Genomic DNA, 23,032 nt, shown 5'->3' on the forward strand with positions numbered 1-23,032 from the left:
AATTTAGGATTTTTGCAATTTTATTTTTATTGTTCCATTATGTAAGCTATCGATTAGATCTATTTATTCCTTGAGGTACATTAATAATTAACTCTGAATACTAATATGTACTAGAACCTAGTTCAGTTCATCGGTAGATAGCGAAAATGTAAGATAACAAAACGACTTTTGGAAGAAAAATGACTGCTGTTAACACGCTTTGCAAAATGCCAACTTGACATGTGCTCAGCATAGTGGCGGTATTTACACGTGTGGAAGTCCGTTGAATAAAATGGACTGAATATTTTATTTCTTGTTAGCCAATGTGTGTTTAAAGGGAAGTTAAATAAGAACAACTAAGGATACGACCTTTGAATAATTATCTCCAACGTAAAAATAATATATATAAGTCAATTATAAACAATAAGAGACAATTACTTAATCATGGGCCCCCCGCTAGTACAGCGGTATCTCTCCGGATTTACAACGCTAAAATCAGGGGTTCGATTCTCCTTGGTGGACTGAGTAGATAGCCCTTTGTGGCTTTGCTATACGAAAAAAACACACAAAACAAAAAAAAAAACTTAATCATGATATAATATCTCAACATTCAGGCCAAGTGTAGATATTAAGTTTTTATGACAAGGTTTAGAAAGAAATGTATCAACATTTTTCTACATCATGCGAAAGCAATCAAACATTAAATGGAAACAAAATTTAGCATAAAATCTGTTAGAAACTGACACATATTCGGCACTGGGTAGCAGCGCATGTGTGCGCATGCATTCATGCACTGCCTATTGAATGATAGAAGAAAACACGTGACACACCACAGTTAGACTGGTACAGCAAAGACGTCATATGTATAGAGAATTCTGTGGAACCGCTGACATCAATATTGAGAGTGTTCTCACATGGCATTCCGTTCATCTCTGGCCGTGAAGCTGAGAACATATTGCTCTGAAGAGGGCTCTGTAGTGTCACTCTCCCCTCTCTTTCCTTGATATCCCTTCCGCTTAAACACACGTAACTTGGCTTTAGGCGATACAGAACCACAGGTTGTACAGTTGGTACGTGCTCTATCTCCAACTGATGTAACGTTTGTGGGCAGAAGACCGAGAGGTGGTTGTGTTTGGCGCCTGAGGTTTCATGTGGGCGACAACTTGGTGAAGGTCAACGACGGCTGACTCAGTAGGCGGAGCAAGATTGGAAAACCTATAGAAAACGTTACAGTGAACATCATCTCATTCCGGTGATAATTGTGCCCGATCTTCCTTCCACTCTCTTTGACCGTCAATATCGTTTGACCCTGTTTGAGCTTTGAAGAATAAGAAAGGTGGCTATGTTAACACTCGTGTTTATGTGCATATTGTTTACGGTAAGTGATAAACACTTTTATAGTAGGTTTGTTAATTTTTCAGTATTTGTTTTATTATATTATATATTATATTTCTTTACGTGATAATTTCCGCTAACAATTTATTAACAAGCTGTAGCTGTTCATTTTTTCTCAAGTATTAAAGTAACTGTTGTTATTAACACTCCTACGAAAAGTGAGGCATAATAGGCCCCAGAGCAACTTCATTTGATGAAATGAAATCAAATGAAATGGCAATTTCATTTAAATACAAATTTATTAGCCTAATATTAATAACCTTTCAAGTTGCTCTGGGGCCTATTAGGCCCCACTTTTCGTAGGAGTGTTAATGCGCAAAGAGTAAGGTGAGCTATCAATTAACTTTGCTCTAAAGAAACAGCTTCCTTTTATACAGCTCGAGTACATTCATTTGAAGTACAAACCATATAAATGTAATCGAGTGGCTTTCCTGCCTCACTACTCTTTAAAAAAACCGAGTTCGTGAGCCAAAGAAATCGGAATTATAATTTAGTCATGTGTTACCAAACATACTCGTGTTTGAAACTAGTTAATATTTTTTGATATTATTAAACACTAGTACGATATTTACCAGCCTTGTCTGTATCTTACACAAATAATATATTAAAATCACGTACTTATAACCTCACTTTTTTATACGATTCCAAACAGAGAATATAACGATTAACATTTAACGAAAGTTAAAGAAAATCTAATCGTTTGCGTGATACAAGATTGTTTTGAAACATACAGAATCAGTGTACTAACTCAAACAAAATTTACCTCTGAAAAAACATTTTGGTGATTCATAAAATGATTTGACATACCTAGTTTTTGATTACCTCAAAAAATAACTTTATTTATTGTTTCATTTTTATAACATTTTTTTCTAATTTTACCCAAGTGATTGTTGAAATTTCTATTATATTGTTAAGTTTAAGTTTCTATTGTATTTTATGAATGAAAACACGTATTATATTTGCCTGTATCGGATAAACCCACCTAAGCGAAAGCAACTGACGAGAAATGTTATCACATTCTAAGCTATACCCAAAAAGAAAAATTCTGCACAGTGACTATCTATAGCACCAAGCCAAAGACTTAAACGTTTATTAAGCTAGAAAAGAAAAATAAAATAAAATAATTAACTTAAGCTCCACAGTGCGGAGTTTTACTGCTAGAAAGCGTGTTTTGTTACCCGTGGGCCCGGCATGGCTAGGTGGGTTAAAGCGTTCGAGTCGTAATTTTAGGGTCGTGGGTTCGAATCCCTGTCCAAACTTGCTCGCCATTTCAACCGTGGGAGCGTTTTTATGTGATGGACAATCCCACTATTCATTGGTAAAAGAGTAGCCCAAGAGTTGGCGGTGGGTAGTGATGACTAGCTGCCTTCCCTCTAGTCTTACACTGCTAAATTAGGGACGGCTAGCGCAGATAGCTCTTGAGTAGCTTTGCGCGAAATTAAACAAACAAACAAACAATCAACACCCGTGATGGGCAAAGCACAGATAGCCCTTTGTGTATTTTTGTGCTTCACGATAAAAAACAATCAACAACTAACTTAAGATAATATTGGTCTGACATGCATTTGAGAAACTAATTACTTTCACTCCAAACCCGTACTTGAATCAGATTTATAATATTGTGGTGTGTTTTTCAAAAGGATAAAGTTTACCGAAGGGTGAAACGTACAAAATGTGCATAAAAGTTCCCTCATAATAATAAACAAAAAATAAACTCATTTTACTAAACTCTCAGAGAAATCCAGATGCGGATTTGGTGTGTTTATTGAAAACCAAAATCGACTTTTTGCAACCGAATGGATTGCAAAAGGATTACTTAGTTTGTTTTTATGCAGAAAGCTACACAAGGGGTCACTGTGATATCGCAATCCGATTTATAGAGTAAAGGTTTGTACACTTACTGCTATACTACTGGGGAAGAGGGCATTTGTTACTAATCATAGTTTTGGTTTTTGTTCACTAGTTAATGAAAACAGCTTTTATACTTTCTCTCATATGACTAGCAGTAAAATTTTATTTCGTTCTAGTATTCTAGAATTAAAACAGTATCTCTGATACTTAATCTCTTAATATTTTTGTTTTTAGGCTTATATATTTTTAAATAATTCTAAATGTTATTTCATGTATCCTCACTGCAAGTTACGGTATCGGTGCTAAAGAAAAATTGTTTTTTTTTTGTACTAGCTATTACACATTAATTCAGTGGAAAAACAGACGAAATTTAAGTAGAGTAACGTAAACCATCAAACTGGAAAGATTCTTTCAAATACTTAGAGAACGATAAGTGATACATTCGTCATAAAGACTGGATTTTGTTTGCTTCACTAGGTGGCGTTTGTATCTTCACTAAAGACTGGTTAGGCACTGACAGACGCGTTCGTTTTTTTTATTTTTTCTATCTGTCGCGGTAGACTTCAAGATGCTTGTCGCTAACTATGTGCTAACCATATGGCGACTGACAACTCGTGAAGCTCTAATCCTTCAACTCATCAGTCTAGTAACTGTACTGTTACCAGTAGACATGTACAGAGTTAGGCCTCACACCCTAAGAATCTTGGTTTAAAAACACCGGAAGAAGGTAACCCTATCTTTCGAAGTAATACTTCTAACGCCTTCACAAAATTAGACCGATAATACGGTTCCATTAGTGATGGGTGAGGATACATTTACTCACCAACTGGGAGAAAGGTTTATTTTATAATATCATAGCCGACCTTGTTTGCTTCGATATAACTCTTTACGCGTGACGTGAGTTTTCAGTCATTGTTAAATATCTCTCTCATATTTATTCCTGACTTGTGTTCGGCCTTGGCATAGAACTTGAAGAAAACCAGATCAGAGCGTTACTACTTTTTTCTCCGTGAATTCATATTTACGATCCACTTATAAGGAAACTACGTTTTGTGATTCATTGATACTGCTGATCAATTTTGCTCAACACATTAAAAGATGTATTTTAAATGCACAAAATTTACCGAGCTCTTTAAAGAAACGTAGTGAATTCTTATTCCACTCAATAAATTAATAGAAATAAAGTCCGTTTGTATGCAATTTACAAGAATCCATTGTATAATATAAACACTAAATTTCCAGCCAAATTGATTCGCTTAAAATGTGAATTAAATGGATTTATCGAACAAAAGACATTAGGTCATATCATATCAGATTTGCACAGCATTTTTGAAAACTTTTTAGAAACATAAAAAACAACATTTCTCAATTTTATCTTGTTCCATTTCAGATGCTCTCTAATGTTCATTTTATTCTTGTAAGAAAAGACACTCAGTTAAGTTAAGTTTAGTTAATTCATGTTCTTGGAATCAGGTTATCACTTTCTAAGTATTTTATTTTCAGTGCAAAAAGTCATCGAGTCTTTTAAAGAAGTTAAGTTGAAAGCATTTTATGTATATTATGGCTTCAAGATGCTTTTTTTTGTTAAAGTGGAAATTAACGCTCGTCATGTTTGTGTTCGAAGGTTTTTTCTTCGTTTTCTTCCTTGAATGCGTCGTTCTTAAGCCTTGTCAAATTAAGCATGACGGCAGAAAGTACCGGTCGGACTGTAATTTCCCACATAAAAACTACCTGAGAATTAATGCTGCTCGAAAATTCTTTTACATATGTAGACATTTTTTTTGGAAGGGAAAAATGCTAATATAATACGTATGATTGATTTCTAAAAATAAAATCCTTCATTTAAAGTGTTAGAGGGAAAATCGAGCATGTTAAAGATCAGTTGCAAAATGTTTGCACATTGTCATTCTTATGTTCATTTTAATTTGATTTTTATGTTTACAGATGCAAAATATTGTAAGATTTTAATGCAGAATAACCCTTTAAAATAATATTATTATTTTGAAATGATATTACGTGCATCTTATTTCTTTGAAGTGTGTGTTTTGCTTATAGCAAAGCCACATAGGGTCATCTGCTGTGTCCAGCGAGGGAAATCGAACTCCTTTATTTTAGCGTTATAAATCCATAAACTTACCGCTGTAATAGAGGGGAACTCGTTGAAGAGAGAAAAAAATTAGAAGTATATCATTTTAGTTCTGCAGTAATTTGGAAGTTTCCAAACTGTATATGTACAAGTTTGTCAAATGTGCTGATAACGAACATAAGTTTGAAAAAAAAGTTTTAAAATTCATTGAAGAAAATTAGTTTTTGTTGCTGATTTTTATTTAATTGTCATCTTTAAATAAATACAGCTCTAACAAGTTTGAGATTTCTTATTGCTCTTCTAGTTTCGATATTATTTATGTAAAATATAAACAAAAGTACGAGCGAAAACATTTTAGGACTTTGTTCTGTTTAGTAGAAAATCCGTAGATGCTTAATATACATTTTATACGTTCGTAGCATCTGGGTGTGTTCTTTCACAAATAACTGTAGCTTTTTCTCACAAGTAATGTTAATTATACTTAAGATTAAAGATTGTGTAGTCTTTCATACGTACATTTTATAAAACTCATTGTATAAATTTAGTGGTATTTCGTTTATATGTAGTTTCATCATGCTTAAATTTAAACTTATGGTAATTTGTTCACAAGTTAATTTTCCAAGTTTAATTGTGTAAATTTCTCATTGTTATTTCATAAATGTACGAATTTCATGTTTGTGCTTTTACAAGTGAATATCGTAATTTTATATGTATAAACATTCTGATAATTCTTTCATAAATAGACCCTTTATTCGTGGCTTTCGTCCCACGATCCTCAGTTGCCTTTTATCATGTCTATCATTTCAAAGTTAGGAACCGTTAAAGGTAGTGGTTAGTTTTTATCAAGTAAATGTGTAAACTTGGTTGGTATTGTTTCTCCATTAGTTTCATGGGACTTCAATCTGTTATGAACATCATAATCACTCCTTTATTAAGTAATATCATTTTCCTCGAAGATAAATGACATAAGAAACGAAGATTTAATGCCAAACATGTTTTAAAATGCTTGTAGTATACATGAACTGCCTGAAAATATTTATTCTTACACACGCACAACACGTACTCACATATTTTTAGAGAGAGATATGTGTACGCCAGTTTATATCCCTTCATACATGTCATGACCCCACAATATTTGTACATCAGAAGTAATTTAATATTTCATTTATTGTATCGTTGCTACATAAGTAAATAATTCTTTATCACACAACAAGTGAAATTCTTCCTTTTCAAACACATTGGTTTCGTCGATTTGCCATTACAGCAAAGCACTTACTTATTTATATAGCAGGTAGTAACAGTTTACTGATTACTTACACACTTGGAAAATTTATTGCATTAATGTCATTTCCTATAAAAGTAAAAAAAATCATCTGTTTAGGACAGTAAGTGGTTGTATTGGAGATATCTGTGGCATGTTGCTGTTTCAATTTGCAATTGTATCAATGTGACTGAGTCACGAATATGTAGAATCTAGAATCCTATACCAGAGTGGTTATTTCAAGTTTTCTAAAACTAGTAAATCAAACATTTTACGTGTATATGAAACTACTTGTCTCACTAGAATCAATGTAAAAATTCTCCAAACGATCAAGCTACATCCAAGATTATTTGGCATCAAACTAGTCAGTTGCCACTAGACCATAACTTATTGTTGTTCTAGCTCCAAACGAAATTCTATAACGAACAATATTATGTTTCCCGTGTCAGATGAATTGATAGTTCTTGTTTTTTCTTACATCTGGTTACCCAATGTAGATTTGTGGATCAAATAGAAATGTAAAGCAATTAATTTGAAAAAAAAAGCTAGGTAAAGAAAAAGGAACAAATTAAAGTTATGGTAACTTGTGAAGCAGGCATTGAAGTAATTTACCTTTTTTATTTAATACAATATTCGTGCACCCGATCCAAATAATATGCAAAAGGAAAAAAACAGCATCCATATTTTTTGTTTACGTGTCTCACGCCACTAGACGACACTAAATATATTTAAGTGACAAGACATTAGAACAGGGGTAGTCAACTCCGCGACCACTGGCTACGTGTGGCTAGTGGATAGCACATTTTTTGCCAGCTCGAGTTTATGAATCAACTTTTTCCATCATTTATTTTTTATCGTAAATTTGGTAATCAGCAACTGCACTGCTTCACGTCATCGCTAATGTCGCGCGCTTCATCACTGCCACGGAGTTCGCCCATTTTGTAACATCAGTCTAGTTTAGGTGTTTATTATCGCGTGTGCGCTGTTTTGCATGCGCTTGCAAACATATTTTTATTGTGCACGTTTTAAGTGTTTAAATATATTTTGGTTTTAATCCCATAATACAAATAGGTGGATAACTCGAAAACAAAAGAATCCAGACGATAGTGAACGCTCAGAAAATAAAGAAAATTTAATTTATTCTAGTATTACTGCCGAAAAAGAGAATGGCGCGTGACTAGAAAAACGTAAAACGAAAATTTAATGAAAGCTGGAAGTTGAAATTTGCAGTGATTGAAATAACTAATAAGCAAGTGTGTTTTTGGTGTAACAAATTTTTTAGGAATTATAAAGTATACAACCTTAAACAATACATTAACAATTTTCACAATGAATTTGATGTAAATTTTCCACTTGATAGCAAAAGTTGTATGATGAGTCAAGAGATTTAGTGACACGACACAGTTGATATTTTTATAGCTAGTTACGTTAGCTAGCTATAAATTAGCTTGGATTCTAGCTCAAAAAGAGAAATCATTTTCTGATGCTGAACTAGTGAAAGAAATATGTTGAAGAAGTTGAAATATAGTGAAAGAAAAAAAGTTTGAAAGAAAAACGCTGTTGGAGAATTATGATTCAAAAATAAAAGATGATATTCTTCAAAAGGTAAATAATTTGCAATTAAGTCAAAGAACAATTGTCCGCGAGAATGCTAGAGTTAATGAAAGACAGAGAAAATCAGTTGCTTGAACAAAAGACTATTTGTATTTTGTTTTAGCACTAGATGAGTCAACAGATCTTAGTGACACTGCACAGTTGATATTTTGGATTCGATATGTAACTTCATTTCTTTAAGTGAAGGAAGAAATGCTTGGCCTTTGTGGATTACGAGATCGGACACGTGGAAAAAACAACTTTGAAAAATTTCTTGAAATGTCAAAAACATTCAATTTAGATTTTAAAAAGTGGTTTCTGTCACAACAGACGGTGTTCCCGCAATGAATGGGGTGAAATTAGGATTTGTTTCTCTTTTGAAGCAACATTTAATTAAAAATAATGTAAAGTCCACATTGACATTTCTATTGCATTTTGCATCAGGAAAATTTATGTGCTCAAATGTCTAAAAGTGATGAATTGTTAAATATGACGGACATTGTTGTAAAAATTGTGAATTATATTAGAAGTGGAAGCTCTCTCATCCATCAACAGTTTGTTGAGTCTTTGCAGAAAAGCAGTGATTGTACTTTTGCTGATCCCACAGATTTTGCAAATGTAAGATGGTTAAGTAAAGTCTTGGAACGATTTACTTCATTATTTCCTCAAATAAAAGAGTATGTTGTTGAAAAAGGTAAGATTGAAAATTTCCCTGAAATTGAAACTTTATCATGGCAGCGTGATCTGCACTTTCTGTGCAACATAATTGCTCACTTGAATAATTTGAATACAAAGCTTAGGAAGAGGTAAAATAATAAGCGAACAATCATAGACTATTCATGTTTTTCAGTTAAAACTAAACCTCCTTGCGGAACAATGACAAAAGAATGATTTAACACATTTTGCAAAGTTGAATAATTTTCTATAAAATAATAAGGACTATGATTTCTCTGATGCTAAAGATGATCTCTATGTAAACTGGATGAAAAATCTTACTCAAAAATTTGAATCACGTTTCTCCGAATTTAAAAAAAATGTGAAATTGATATTTGAATTTTTGCCTGATCCATTTCAAGTTGATTTAGGACATTTCAGTAAGGAAATTACATTTTTTTGTCTTGTATAATGTGGATTTAAAGACGAGATGTTTACCCTGCAAAGCATAAAACACATAAAAGGTAAGCAAAAATGTTCTATGAGAGAGACGTGGCTTACTTTTCTGACAAATGAGAGTCTTCCAAATTTGAAGATAACAATTTCAACATTATTTTCTATGTTTGGATCCACATGAGTATGTGAGGCAACATTTTTTACGCTAGATTTTCTCAAGTCTAGATACAGGTCTTAACTTACTAACATAAATTTCGATGCAGAGCATTGAAGCTGGTTGAAATGCAATTATTTAAAAAAACAAACTAGCATATTTCAATTACTTTTATTAGTATGGTCAACGTTGTTTTCATTAGCCACAGTTGTGACCACAATGAAATATATGTTGCCCACCTCTGATCCATAACATTTTATATAATAATACTCCTGTACATTCTTTCGAGAATATCTTGTGCAGTAAACAGCTTAATTCAGTGTCGTGAATTTTTAAGAAATGCATACATCAACATCTTACTTTCCTTCAGTTATTTTATGCTACAATACTCTAAAACCCTTTAAGTTTAAAGTAACATAACGTTTGTTTGTTTTTGAATTTCGCGCAAAGCTACAAGAGAGCTAACCTTACCTAATTTAGCAGTGTAAGACCAGAGGGAAGGCATTTAGTCATCACCACCCACCGCCAATTCTTGGGCTACTCTTTTATGAAGTTTCAAATATTTTGTAGCCAGCTTAGCACACCTTTTGATATCGACTTAAATTATCTATTTTAATTCTTTATTTGTTTGTTTGATTTAGAACAAAACTACATTGAGCTGTCTCCTGTGACCATTCAAGAGAGTGGAACCCCGAAATTGAGAGTTGTCGAATAACATTTGTTATAACGATTAAAAAACAATATAATTCCTCTCGGTGGACTCAGCAGATAGTCCAATGTGGCTTTGAAAAACACAAAATTAAGGGTAGCGAACAGCTCAGATGAAATACAAGGATTTTAATAAATTTAAAATGATTTATAGTTAGACTAGCAGTTTAACAGTCTAAGGTATGGACAAACAGAAAATGAGAACATTATGTGTTTGTGTGGTGTATAAAACCTAGGTTAAAGTAACATCGGTAGATTAAAGTTAAAAAACAAGATGTTTAAGTTTTTGATAATAAGGACTAAATAAGATTCATTGCTTGTTGTGTCCTTACTCTCCTTAAGGTACTCCACTTAATTATTTTGCAAATGATTCGATTATACAGTTTCCAAAGACGTTTGTTTGGACACTATTTTAATTTGTTTTTCACTTATTTAAAATAACCCGAACCCGTGTGAAAAATCTTTTTATCCCTGATCTAGTGCTATGTCATGGTTTGTCGAGGTCGTTTATTATTCATTGCAGGTTATACACGTTACGCAAATGATACAGTGCGTATCATCACAGCTAGGTTATTAGTTTCTAGTTCAAGTTTTCAAAAGAATCGTAGAGTAGGTGGTTATTATTCATTGCCAACTTCTTGCCACAAATTGCTAAATTTTATGAAATTTTCCTAATTAAGAGATTTTGGCGTCATACGACAACAGTTTAGGCAATTAGCATAAATAATAATAGTTGAATGGTTGATACGGCTACACCGAGCGCATGCAGGTGATGATAGAAAAATGTTAAATCTATTTTCCACGGCGTTACTATAAAATAAGTTATTAACATTGTTTTAGAGAGGAAAAACTAACACAATGGCTGATTCTGTAGTGTAAAAGTGTGTTCTGAATAATAGGGTTACAATCCTGAAGTTAATATTTTGGTTACCATTGAGTGTCACTTTTTTTTATTTGCTGTGGTATATTGGTGTGTATTGACAAAAAATAATGATATCTAATGAAAAAATGCCTTAAGTGTGAAAAAAGGCTTAACCAAAGAAAGATAATTTGGCGTGCAACTTAAAGGAACAAAATCAAAATGGACGGTCGAGCTGGTAGGTGCGCTTAGAGCTTTGAAAAATTCTACAGAAAATATTCTTTCATTGTGACGGATTTACTATCTTATATATGTTTTAATATCGATGTTTGTTTAAGTTAAATTTATAATTAGCAATATACGCCACTTACACTGTTAACTCTGTATTGTGAAACTCTCACCTATTCACTAAAGTTGTGTAAGATTCTCGAGAGTAGGAATCAACAACATAGGTACGTACGTAAACACCAGTGTATCGTTTATATTGTTGTGTATACTCATGTTTCGAGAAACTTTTCTCGCGCCTACAAGTATAATCATCATGACGCGCCAAGAGACAGTATATATTTTTGGTTTGCTGTGGTTTGTATACTATAAACTGCGAAAGCTATACTTGCGATTAACGATTATTAATCGGGAAATTCAGATATCTGACCAGGACATTAGTATTTTACGAAGCTATTATATAAAAGCGTTAAAAAACTCAACGTGTAATTAGTGAAGAGCAAAGAATGCAGAGCTAGCTAGCTCACTGTTAAGTGAATTGTACTTACATCAACTCAAAGTATGTGTGTTTTTGTTATAGCAAAGCCACATCTGGCTACATGCTGTGTCCACCGAGGGAAATCGAACCCCTGATTTAGCGTTGTAAATCCGAAGACTTTCCTCTGTCCCAGAGGAGGACAGCTTGAAATTAACTTGCTTATTGTATGTAAATCCCCCTCGATAAAATATCAAGGAAGTTCCAAACGAGAAAGAAGACTCGTATTTGTTTTTAAGTCTGTAAAACATTTGTACATAGATCATTATTTGTAATGAACGTTATTGTAAATTGTAATATTATTTATTTGTAAAACGGCTGGTTTGGGTTGAGAAATATTTTTATGTAAAGGTTCTTTACATAAAAAATTTTCTTAACCCAAACCAGCCGTTTTTACATATATATTTTTCTACAAGTGGGTTTTCTCGTTATCACTGATGTATTATTATTTGTGTATTAACATACATTTGTATTAAGAAACTGTGTGTATCAGTCTTGTTGGCAAGTTTCATAAATTGGATACACATCGACACATATTTAACTTCTAAACCTGAATTACAACTTAATATCAATTCTAGGCTATTTGAAATTGTAATACGTAACATTATTAATTAGTTAGGCCCCAAGATAAATAAAAACAATACCTGACTAATGAATGAATATTTGCTGTAAATTATTATCAATGTTAAAAGTACAGCTACTAGTCTGACCACCAGTTTTAATTTCGTTCTTTTAAGCCGTATTCTTTTTTGGCCTTTCCTTTTTCACATCTAAGGTGTTTTTAATTAGATACCCACAGCCTAATATCAGAACTCATCAAATAGTCTTTCCAACTACAACACAAGTATGAAAACAATTGCCGTGCTAGCATTGTAATATCTATATAAGCCCTCCAGTGGCACATCGGCATGTCTGCGGACTCACACCGAGAGAAACTAGGTTTCGATACCTATAGTGGGCAGAACACATATACCCCATTGTGTAGCTTTGTGATTAATTCTAAACAAAAATAATATTTATATAGAATAGGTGATTGTAAAACATTTTTGAAACTGGTTTTTCTGCACCATAATTTAATAGTTAGTTGCCTGTGAAAGTTAAGTCTCCTACTACGATAATTTAAATATAAACTAGTTGCGTTTACTCTCTAACTCACTGCATTAACCTAGTAGAGGATTTATCATCTTTTCAGGTTAGGAAAAGAAATCAAGTAAGTAAGAAAGAACAGTTTAACATTTTTCTTGTGTTTTTCTCTCCAGAAGAGAAACTTTCATATCATTAACAGAAACAGAGTAGTTGACTGTAATGTTGTATATGCTCAACAATTTTAACATTACTTTCATGTTATTGAAATCATATGAGTGGTAGTCTTAGTAGTTGACTGCAATTTGCTAAGAGATACTGACTTAGAGTTTTTCCTAATATTTTGTATGCTATCAATTTCTAGAGAAGAGCGGTTAATTATTTTTTCTTGATATAGAGAACTTGAATATTTGAAAGAAAAACAGCAATAAAATAATTCATTACTGTATAACATTACCTTCGTAAACTGTCGAAGCAATCTGAAACAGTCACGTTTGCCCACGTTCCACGTGATCTATCTCTCACATGCCTACCATATTTAGACTTGGATGGAACGTAATAGCTTCGGCTCTCGATTGTATCTTCTAGATGATATGCTTAAAGCAGCTAGCTTCTGTCTCAATCCTCCTACACGCATGAGTTGGCAGCTCTGTTTCAACTTTTAAATTATTGATAGGTTGTAACGAAGGTGGTCGTGTTTTCTTAATTGTAAACACATCACCTACTACTGTATATATGAAGATTCCTCATAATGACAATGTTATCTGTTGTTTTTCATTCCTTTTTTAATTTGTAGTGATTCTCCTTTACAGAACTTAGAAACAGGACTGATGGATGTGGAATATCTTTTTTCCAAGCTTGTAATAACTAAGCACTTAATGGGATTCAAATACTATAAACTATAGTAGGAATAAATAAAACAAACATTATTGCAATGCTTCCATAGATTATGTTGCCTAATTATGTTAATCCACAGAGGGTTATTTAGTTTCAGTTCTTAGGACAGTTTTCAACATTAAGCTGACACACATATGTATATATTCCTCTAAGTTAAAAACTAATGTAAGGAAAATACATAAATAAAAAAAAGAACTTCGAAAACTACATATGTAACGTAAAATCCTAAGTGAGTTTTGCCATATGTATCAACGATGGAACTGTATATACAATAATAGCAACAACAATAACAAAAAATCGTAATTCTTCACCGGAATTCAGTTATGGAAATATAGGTTATGGCTGACTAGTATGCCACGTAGATTTTGTGCTCAATGTAAAGTTTATATTAAAGTTGGTGATAAAGCCCTTCATTGCTCTGGTGAGTGTCAAAAATGGTATCATTTAAGATGTAAGAACTTAACTGAACAGGATTTGGAATATTTAAATGAAATTGGGAAAAGTTATGAATGTGATTTTTGTATGAGAAAAAGAAAGTTAAGCCTAAATAGTGAAACTCCATTAAGAAGGACTGTGTCCATTTCGTTAGAGGGGGAGACAGTTAATCTTGTTGAGAATAGTGAGCTTGATTTAAATATGGGGGGAGGCAGATATGAAGTGGCTTAAGACAAAAGTTACTGAAATTTTGTCAAGACTTGATGACTTTCACTTAATTAAAGTAAAGGTCGAAGAATTAGTGACTTCCTTTCAATATTATTCAAAGAAGGTAGAAACTATGAGTGAGGATATCACAACTTTGAAAGCTGAAGTTAAGGAGTGTAAACAGGAAAATAAAACATTAAAGCATGAAAATGAAGAATTGTGGAAGGAGATGGCAAGTTTTCGGAGGAAGATGTGTGAAGCGGAACAATATTCTTATAACTATAATGTTTTGATTGGAGGTATTCCAGAGAAGCCTAATGAGAATTTGCAAGAAGTTGTTGAGAAGATTACAACTACTTTTGGGGTTGACTGTGCTCCTACAGATATTGACACTGTTCATCGTATAGGAAAGAAAACAACTGAAAATAAGAGTCCGAGACAGATTGTTGTTAAGTTTTGTCGTAAGCAAATTAAATTTGATCTGCTTAAACTTAAGAAAACTAAATTTCGCTCTCTTAATACTAATGATATTAAGGTCTGTAATGAATCTTATCCAGTTTATGTTAACGAACATCTCTCCCATATTATCGTGATATTTTCATGCAAGCAAAACGAAAACAGAAAGATCTTGGCTATAAATTTCTTTGGGTATCGAATGGTAATATTCTTATTAGGAAATCAGAAACTACTCAGCCCATTGTTTTACGTTGCTTGATTGATCTTAATAATTTATAAATACTGCAATGGCTGATGATTTTGATGATCTTGTTGGTGTTACACCAACTTTGTCTTCTCTTTCTGATTTACCAAATGTTTTTCTGTTGGTCATTTAAATTTAATACATGTTAATATTCGAAGTCTTACTCAAAATTTTGACCAATTTCTTGTTTTTTACAATCAAGCGTTGTTAAATTTCATATAATAGCTTTTTCTGAAACTTGGTTTGTTGAGGATGGATTTGTTTCCTTTTCGATTCCAGGTTACTCCTTTTATTCTTCATCTTCTGGTCTAAATAAGGCTAGTGGAGGGCAGTTTTGTTAAATTTGAGATATTTGACTATGATAAAATGTAGTGCAGTACATTAAGTCTGATGCTTTAATTTTATTTTGTATGATTCAAAATAAGAAATTTAATCTCTTTGTTGTTTATCGATCTCCTAGATTGCCTGTATTGAAATTTATTGATGAGCTTTCATTAGAATTGAATTTATACAAATATGATATTAATATACTTGTTGGTGATTTTAATATAGATGTTTTGGCATTTGATGATGTTTGTTATAAAAATGCATATTTTAAGTTTTTGTCTGAGAACAATCTTCGTATTATTATTTCTTCTCCTACACGGATAACCAATATTACTAATTCTTGTATTGATCATTTTTAATTAGTGGAAATACTGTTAAAATTGTTATTCATATATTGTTGAGAGTTTTTGACCGATCATTTTCCAATTGTTTTATGTATAGACATTTTATCGGATCTAGAACATGTCTCAAATGTTCAAAAGATTAAGTTTAATGAATTGAGTTCTTGTTTGAATTTTTCAGATTGGTCCTGTGTTATGAATTGTTCTGATGTTAATGTTGCTTATGATAATTTTGCTGAAGTGTTAACTGATTGTATTCAAAGTTGTACTACTACTGTTTCTGTGTCACGAAAGTTTAGAAAAATTAAGCCATGGATTACCAGTGAATTGGTTTTGTTAATGATTAAAAGAGATAAGTTAAAAAGAAAGTACATCAATTTCCTGATGATATTTATCTAAAGATTAGATTTAAGTGTTTAAGGAATTATGTTGTTAGCTTGACCCGTAAGACTAAATGGACTTATTATCATAACCTGTTTAAGAATGCTAAAACTATTAAACAGAATTGGAATATTGTTAACTCTATTATTGATGTTAAAAAAAAAAAAAGAAATTTTGTAATTTTGGTACTACTGATTTATCTGATTTGAATTATTTTTTGTTAATGTTGCTAAATCTACTTGCTCCAATCCTAAATTTTGTTCTCAGGGCATGCCTCCTGCTCCTTCTTCTTCTTGTTACCTATATCCTGTTACTGTATCTGAAACTATGAATAATATTTTCTCCTTATCAAATTCAGCTTCTAATGGTGTAGATGGTGTTTCGGTTAAGATTTTGAAAGCTAATGCTAATCTTTTGCACCAATTTTGACTTTTTTAATTAATTTATCTTTTACTCAAGGGAAGTTTCCTAATGCTTTAAAGTTATCATTGGTCATTCCTATTTATAAATCTGGTAATATTTCTGATTTTACGAATTATAGACCTATTTCCTTATTAATACATTTCTCTAAACTATTTGAAAATCTATGAAGATTAGAATTTTATCATTTCTTGATAGACATTCAGTTTTGTCTCCTTCTCAATTTGGCTTTCGGCCTGGGCTTGGAACGGAGGTTGCTGTTGCTAAACTTGTGGGAAGTATTACAGAAGCTTTGGATTCTGATCTTCATCCAATTGCTGTTTTTCTTGACTTAGCCAAAGCTTTTGATTCTGTTAATCATAAAATATTGTTAAATAAATTATCTTATTATGGTTTTAGAGGCATTGTTTTTGATTGGTTTTTTCTTACTTTCACAATAGAAAGCAATCAGTTTGTATCCATAATAATTATAGTGATTGGCTTACAATTAATGTTGGAGTACCACAAGGTTCTGTTCTGGGCCCTTATTATTTCTCATTTATATAAATGATATTCTTTACCAACAGTTTTTTGGAGATATCCAAGCCTATGCCGATGATATTGCTGTTGTTTATAGTAAGCCAAATCTAATTAATGAAGCCATTATTTCTAGTGATCTTAATAAAATTAAAATTGGCTTTTCTGTAATGACTTATCCTTAAATATATCTAAATCTTTTCTTCTTCAGTTTAACCTTTATGGTGTCATTCCAGCTTTTCCTTCTATTTTTTATCATTCTAGTGATTGTTATACTTACCCTAATTGTAAGTGTCCCAAATTGACTCAAGTTTCCTCTGTTAAATATTTAGGAATTATTTTAGATCGAAAATTAAATTGGCAATTTCATATTAATTCTTTAGTTAATAAATTAAAATATAGTTCTATGCTAATTTTGAACTTAGTCATTGTGCTCCTTATCATATTTTGTTAAGTGTATATTATGCTCTCTTTCAATCTTTCTTACAATATTGTATTTCAATTTGGGTGGCACATATAAGACTTTTTTAATTCCTATTCACAAGTTGCAAAAAAGTGTTTTCTCTCTTATTTTTACTCATAGGCTTGATACCGATTTCAGTAAATTTAACTCCCCTCTTTCATATGATAAACTTTATTTATATTTTTTAGCTTTATCTACATTGCATGTTTCTTTTAATAGGCCTTTTAAAGTCACTTCATATTTTACACGACTTCAATCTTTTTTTCCAATTAATGTACCCACACCACGTAAAACAGTTACACTTCATCAATATCTTTATTTGGCACCTCGTATTCATAATTTTATTCCTTATAGTATAAGATCTTCTATTAATCGTGTTAATCAAAAGAAATACTTAAAACAATGGATCTTAAATACTGATGATAATATTCTGGGAACTTTACATTGATTTTGTAAGTTTTGATTTTACATTTTTATGTGTTTAACCATCACAGGACGAGTTAACTCTTTGTTGATGGTTTTATAATGATATTTGATTTTTTGTGTCTAATTTATTGCTTAATAAATTTATTATTATTATTATTATTATAATAGTTTCATGAGTGAAGGGCAGTTTTAAATTTTCTCACATTTGTAGTAAAATGTAGTGAGTAAAAACTTGTCATCAAAAGCACTATTCTCATCATGTTTAACATTGAGCTTCTTAAAGTTCTTGCTAATAAGGACTAAAGGATTTTAAGCAAAATTAAAAATGCTAATAGCTACTTATAGTTTTACACTCTTAGGTAAACACTCTTCAAAGCTATACTAGAAGAAGACTAAACGTTTTGTAATTTCAAACGAAATTAGTCATAATGCTAGAACCTAGAAGATTGTTCAACTTCACTCTGTAATATAAAACAAAAAACAGCTAATACTAGCACCATAGCAACAAGATGTAGGTAAAGAAGTATAACGTCACTTCCCAAATAATAATATACGTAATATCTAAGTGATGACTTCCATCGGAGAGTCTTGAAGATTTGTTTTATTATTTAATGAGAAGTACACTAGAACGCCACTGAGTTTGTTTCTTAAGTGCTGCCCTTCAGTTTACAAGCAACGTGTTAAACTTTATAAAGTTTACTGTACCAAATACAAAAGGTTAACGACATCTAAAACGTAGAAAATGTACGATTTGTTTAGAAAAAATGTGGGTTAAAATTTGTTTTATAAAAATGAAACCGTTTTCATAGCATTACTTCTGTATAATATTTTCGTCAATTTAATACTCTTTTATAATTTTTTACTTTGGAGTTTTATAAAATGATTACTGAGGTAATCAGATGTAAAGGTTAGACAGAGAACAACTAATTCACAGATAACGTACCTCTCTTGCTGAGTATTCTTCTAAAGCTTTGCCGAGAAGATGAACAAAAACTGTATTAACAGAGTGTTTAAAGAAGTAAAACTACTTATAATGTTCCATAGCTTTGGGCTATTGGGAAATTCGTCGATAGAAACTATATAATGCTTATTTATTTCCATCAAAAGTGTTTTACAGACGTTATACAGGGTTATGTATAGAAGATATGTTTGTGATGTTTGTGTAACAATGTAATATTAGTAAACTCCCATTAGAAGTGATTGATAGCTCTTGTATAAGAGCTACGGTAGTAGATTTGTTAGTACAGACAATGTAACGTTAGTAAGATTCTATCAAATGTGCTTGATCTACCTTGCATAAGGTTACTTACAGTAGATTTGTTGGCAAAGAAAGTGAGAAAATAGGTTGTCAGTAAATTTCCTTCAGAGGTAATCAGTAGACCTTGTATAAAGAAACCTGTATTTAATTAGTTCAATACTTCTAAAGGTACAGTTTTCAGAGCTGATTTCAGTTATTAGCGCATAACTGTCATGAAGATACTGAAGACAGATAAAATACCTAAATGGCACAATTGAGCTTCACTGCAAGAGTTTCGCTTAGCTTTTGCAAACCGTCAGGCAATCGTAAAATTTCGTTTAAGTTTATATCACTTTGACTGCAACTAACGTACCGATAATGGAAATTAAGTCCCTAAATAAACAGTGTAAGGTTTCTATATGTAAACATAAGTATAAGCTCATAACGACATTTATTACCAAACAGCATTAAAAAAAAAATCGACACAAATATAAAATCACAATTTAATTATTTCTTCCACATGATAAATACTGTCATACTTGAACTTAGTATAGCCTAGTATTTAGAGTGTAAGATCTATGAAAAATAAGGCTTCATTGTTCGAGCCGTTCACTATAAACGTGAGCAGTCAAATTCCACTATTCGGTCATCTTCCTTTTCTCTCATCTGTCAGTACAGTCCCCAGTGGCTCAGCGGTATGTCTGCGGACTTATAACGCTAAAAACCGGGTTTTGATACCCGTGGTGGGCAGAGGACAGATAGCCCATTGTGTAGCTTTGTGCTTAATTCAAAACAACAACTGTCAGTACAGGATGACGGTCGCATATGCGTCTATAGTCTTGTTTAGTTTTGCGCGAAAATTCTGAAGAACAAACCGTCACATTTGAACATCACTCCAACGAATAATTACATAGATTTTTCATGATATAATCAACAAGAAAAAATCTGTCTTCAAACAGTTCAGCTTATATTTGTACAAAGGTGCTATTGTAGTTTGTATATCTTCATCAATTGAATTTTTCAAATATAATTGGAATAAACTTCACATATCACCATAAAATTACATAAGTGGAACTTAAACTAAGCTAATATTAACATGTACTTATGTTTTACTTAGATGACATAACTGTTATATGGTTATTGTTACATACGCAGTGAACTTGAAATCATTAGGAAAAACAAAATATTTATTATGCTTCACGCAGAAGAGTCGTTCTGTCTATCATAGCATGATTCTCTAGTTATTCGTTAGACAAATCTCGTTTGACACTGTCACTGATGGTGAATGTAAACAACATTCACAGTTGAGACGAATTACCAAATTTTAACTGCTCTTTTCTTTCAACCAGATAAGAAGACATATTTAATCAAGTAACTGTCTAACTGAATCCCCCTGTCTTATTCATTCCCTTCCCCCATTCCTAGCCTCGTGGCGTCTGAGGATTTACTAGTTGTCAGGGGTGACACAGTTATTCATCAAGACTACTTTATTTTCTATGTACATTATGTAAGTCCCAACTCAACACAGTAACTGTTCCAATAATGAACATCCCTGTCAGTTAGTTATGCAACCATTTAGAGCTCCCGTTACATTTCGTTGAAAGAAAGGATGTTTAGAGATAACTCAAGAACCAACCGTTTTCTGATTTAAGCTGGTCTCTAAAATACTCACAGAATCTATACGGTTATAAGCTATTTATTTAAGACTCCAAAGGGAGAGTTGGATAAATCTTTAAATGATTGCTTCAACTAATATATTAATCTCTACACTTTCTACTACTGCAAATAATCTCGTACATTCTTCAGTAAAATACATGAGCGATAACATATTTGTTTGTTTTAGCGCAAAGCTACACAATGGACTATATTCGTTGTATCCGTCGCAAGCATCGAAATCTACATTTGAGTTTCATAAGCTCTAAGGTCTACGGCTGAGCCATAGGGACATCCGAACGGTAGAATATGGCAATATAATTCAAAACAACTACTTAAAAATGTAAGAGCTACATTAAACCAATTCCAATAACTTATTAAGATTAGTATTTCTAAAGGTTTGTATGTAATCTTCATTTGCTACACTACCTCAATGTAACACAAGTAACAGGAAAACTTTCAGTAATGAATTTGAGCATTACTTATCGATTTTTACAGAGAATACGATTTTCTTTTGTAGTAGTGTAATATTAATGTCATCCGCACTTATACGATTAATTACCGTGAATACTATCCAGAAGTTGAGAGAACCAAGCTTCTTACATTATTTTAACACTATCAAATAATATTAGGCGTGTGTTTATGCACAAAATTCCTTGTTCATTGTTTAGTTCATATTCTTGTGATAAGCAACTATAATAACGCCACATATTACAATACATACAATTCGTACTACTTTTACAAATTTTAGTACGTATTTCCATACTTAGTTTCATATTATAGACAAACAGGGTGTGTCCGACCATGAACCGTACTAATCCTACCCTGGTAGAATGCCACACAAACACACAATAGATATTTCCAGTTCGGCATCTGTCTTAGCATATACTTGATAAAGATAGTCTTAGTGATATTTCTATGTTGGTATAATATGAAAACTGAGGTAGCAGAAACTCTGGTTTACGTTTATTGTTAATAGAACTCGACTCATGATGTTACATTATTTGAGTTTAAAAGGGTTTTAAAACCTAAACGGCTTAAAAATAGATACAAAAAATCAGGAACAAAGTATTTAACTCTTTATTGCAGAGAATATATGCCTCTTCCTCTTCCAAGTTAACCCAAACTTATCCAGTTCTTAATTCTTCAATGCACATAAATACTTAAGTCAACAAAATATTGGAATTGAAATTCATTTACGAGTAACATCCAATTGCACTGCTTATTAAAAGTGTCAATGATTAGTGCAATTACAGCTACTGCTTTGCTGTAGGACATAGTATACATTCGAAGATTTACTTCATCTTGTCCAAACCCATTCCATCGCGATTTGATTGTTTTCAACCATGTTATAATGTTTATCGCTATGCATCTATCATTTGATAGAAACCGAATGTTTATAGTACTTTCAACCTTACCTTTTGGTATACGATCATATTTTCCAGTTGGCTTTAGTGATTTACTGATCAACTTAGTGGAAATAAAGATCAGCTTTGTCTATACTCATGACGGACAATTAAATGACTCTACCGACATTTACTGGTTTAAACTCAACCAGCAATTTCTGAACACCCTCCTAGTTTCCTGTAGCAGTTTAGAAATAATTTAAATTCCATTTTTCGTGATGTAGGACCAGCACCACTCAGATATACGATGTTGACATCATTATCTGCTAGTCTCAGGACAAAAACCAAAAGCATTGAAAATGGTTTAAAGTGTGCACCTCCAGTGAAATAGGATTCATAATCTGAAGCAGGAATTATCAAAACCGAAAACAGGCCAATGAATACCCTCTTTACTCTCCACTGGCTACTAGCTGTGCAGCACTATTGCAACCAGCCTTTTAACCCCAGTTCTACAATAAACGTTGATGGGAAATCGAGCATGATGGCTGCAATGATATCAAATTCAGGCTGTAAACTTTAGCTCTCAGTAGAGGCCTGTCCCTCAATTTCAATGTAAACTTTAGCTCTCAGTAGAGGCCTGTCCCTCAATTTCAATGTAAACTTTAGCTCTCAGTAGAGGCCTGTCCCTCAATTTCAATGTAAACTTTAGCTCTCAGTAGAGGTCTGTCTCCCAATTTCAATGTAAACTTTAGCTCTCAGTAGAGGCCTGTCTCCCAATTTCAATGTAAACTTTAGCTCTCAGTCGAGGTCTGTCCCTTAATTTCAATGTAAACTTTAGCGCAGG

The 23,032-nt window shown here is 32.4% G+C and overlaps 1 protein-coding gene and 2 long non-coding RNA genes across 4 annotated transcripts in view; 2 read left to right on the top strand and 1 right to left on the bottom strand.

Moving 5' to 3' along the window:
* Positions 1-23,032, top strand: part of LOC143248122 (thrombospondin type-1 domain-containing protein 4-like) — a 203,382-nt gene that overhangs the window by 127,436 nt on the left and 52,914 nt on the right. The window lies entirely within an intron of this gene.
* The window catches only part of LOC143249122 (uncharacterized), a 98,272-nt gene that overhangs the window by 68,309 nt on the left and 6,931 nt on the right, over positions 1-23,032 (bottom strand). The gene's annotated exons all lie outside the window — the stretch shown is intronic.
* The window catches only part of LOC143249124 (uncharacterized), a 29,435-nt gene continuing 6,995 nt past the window's right edge, over positions 593-23,032 (top strand). The window contains exon 1 of the long non-coding RNA XR_013027570.1: positions 593-1,357. This is a non-coding gene — a long non-coding RNA (uncharacterized LOC143249124). The remainder of the gene's footprint in view (positions 1,358-23,032) is intronic.

This window comes from Tachypleus tridentatus, chromosome 4 (assembly GCF_004210375.1).
Source record: "Tachypleus tridentatus isolate NWPU-2018 chromosome 4, ASM421037v1, whole genome shotgun sequence".
In the NCBI taxonomy this organism is placed as follows: domain Eukaryota; kingdom Metazoa; phylum Arthropoda; class Merostomata; order Xiphosura; family Limulidae; genus Tachypleus; species Tachypleus tridentatus.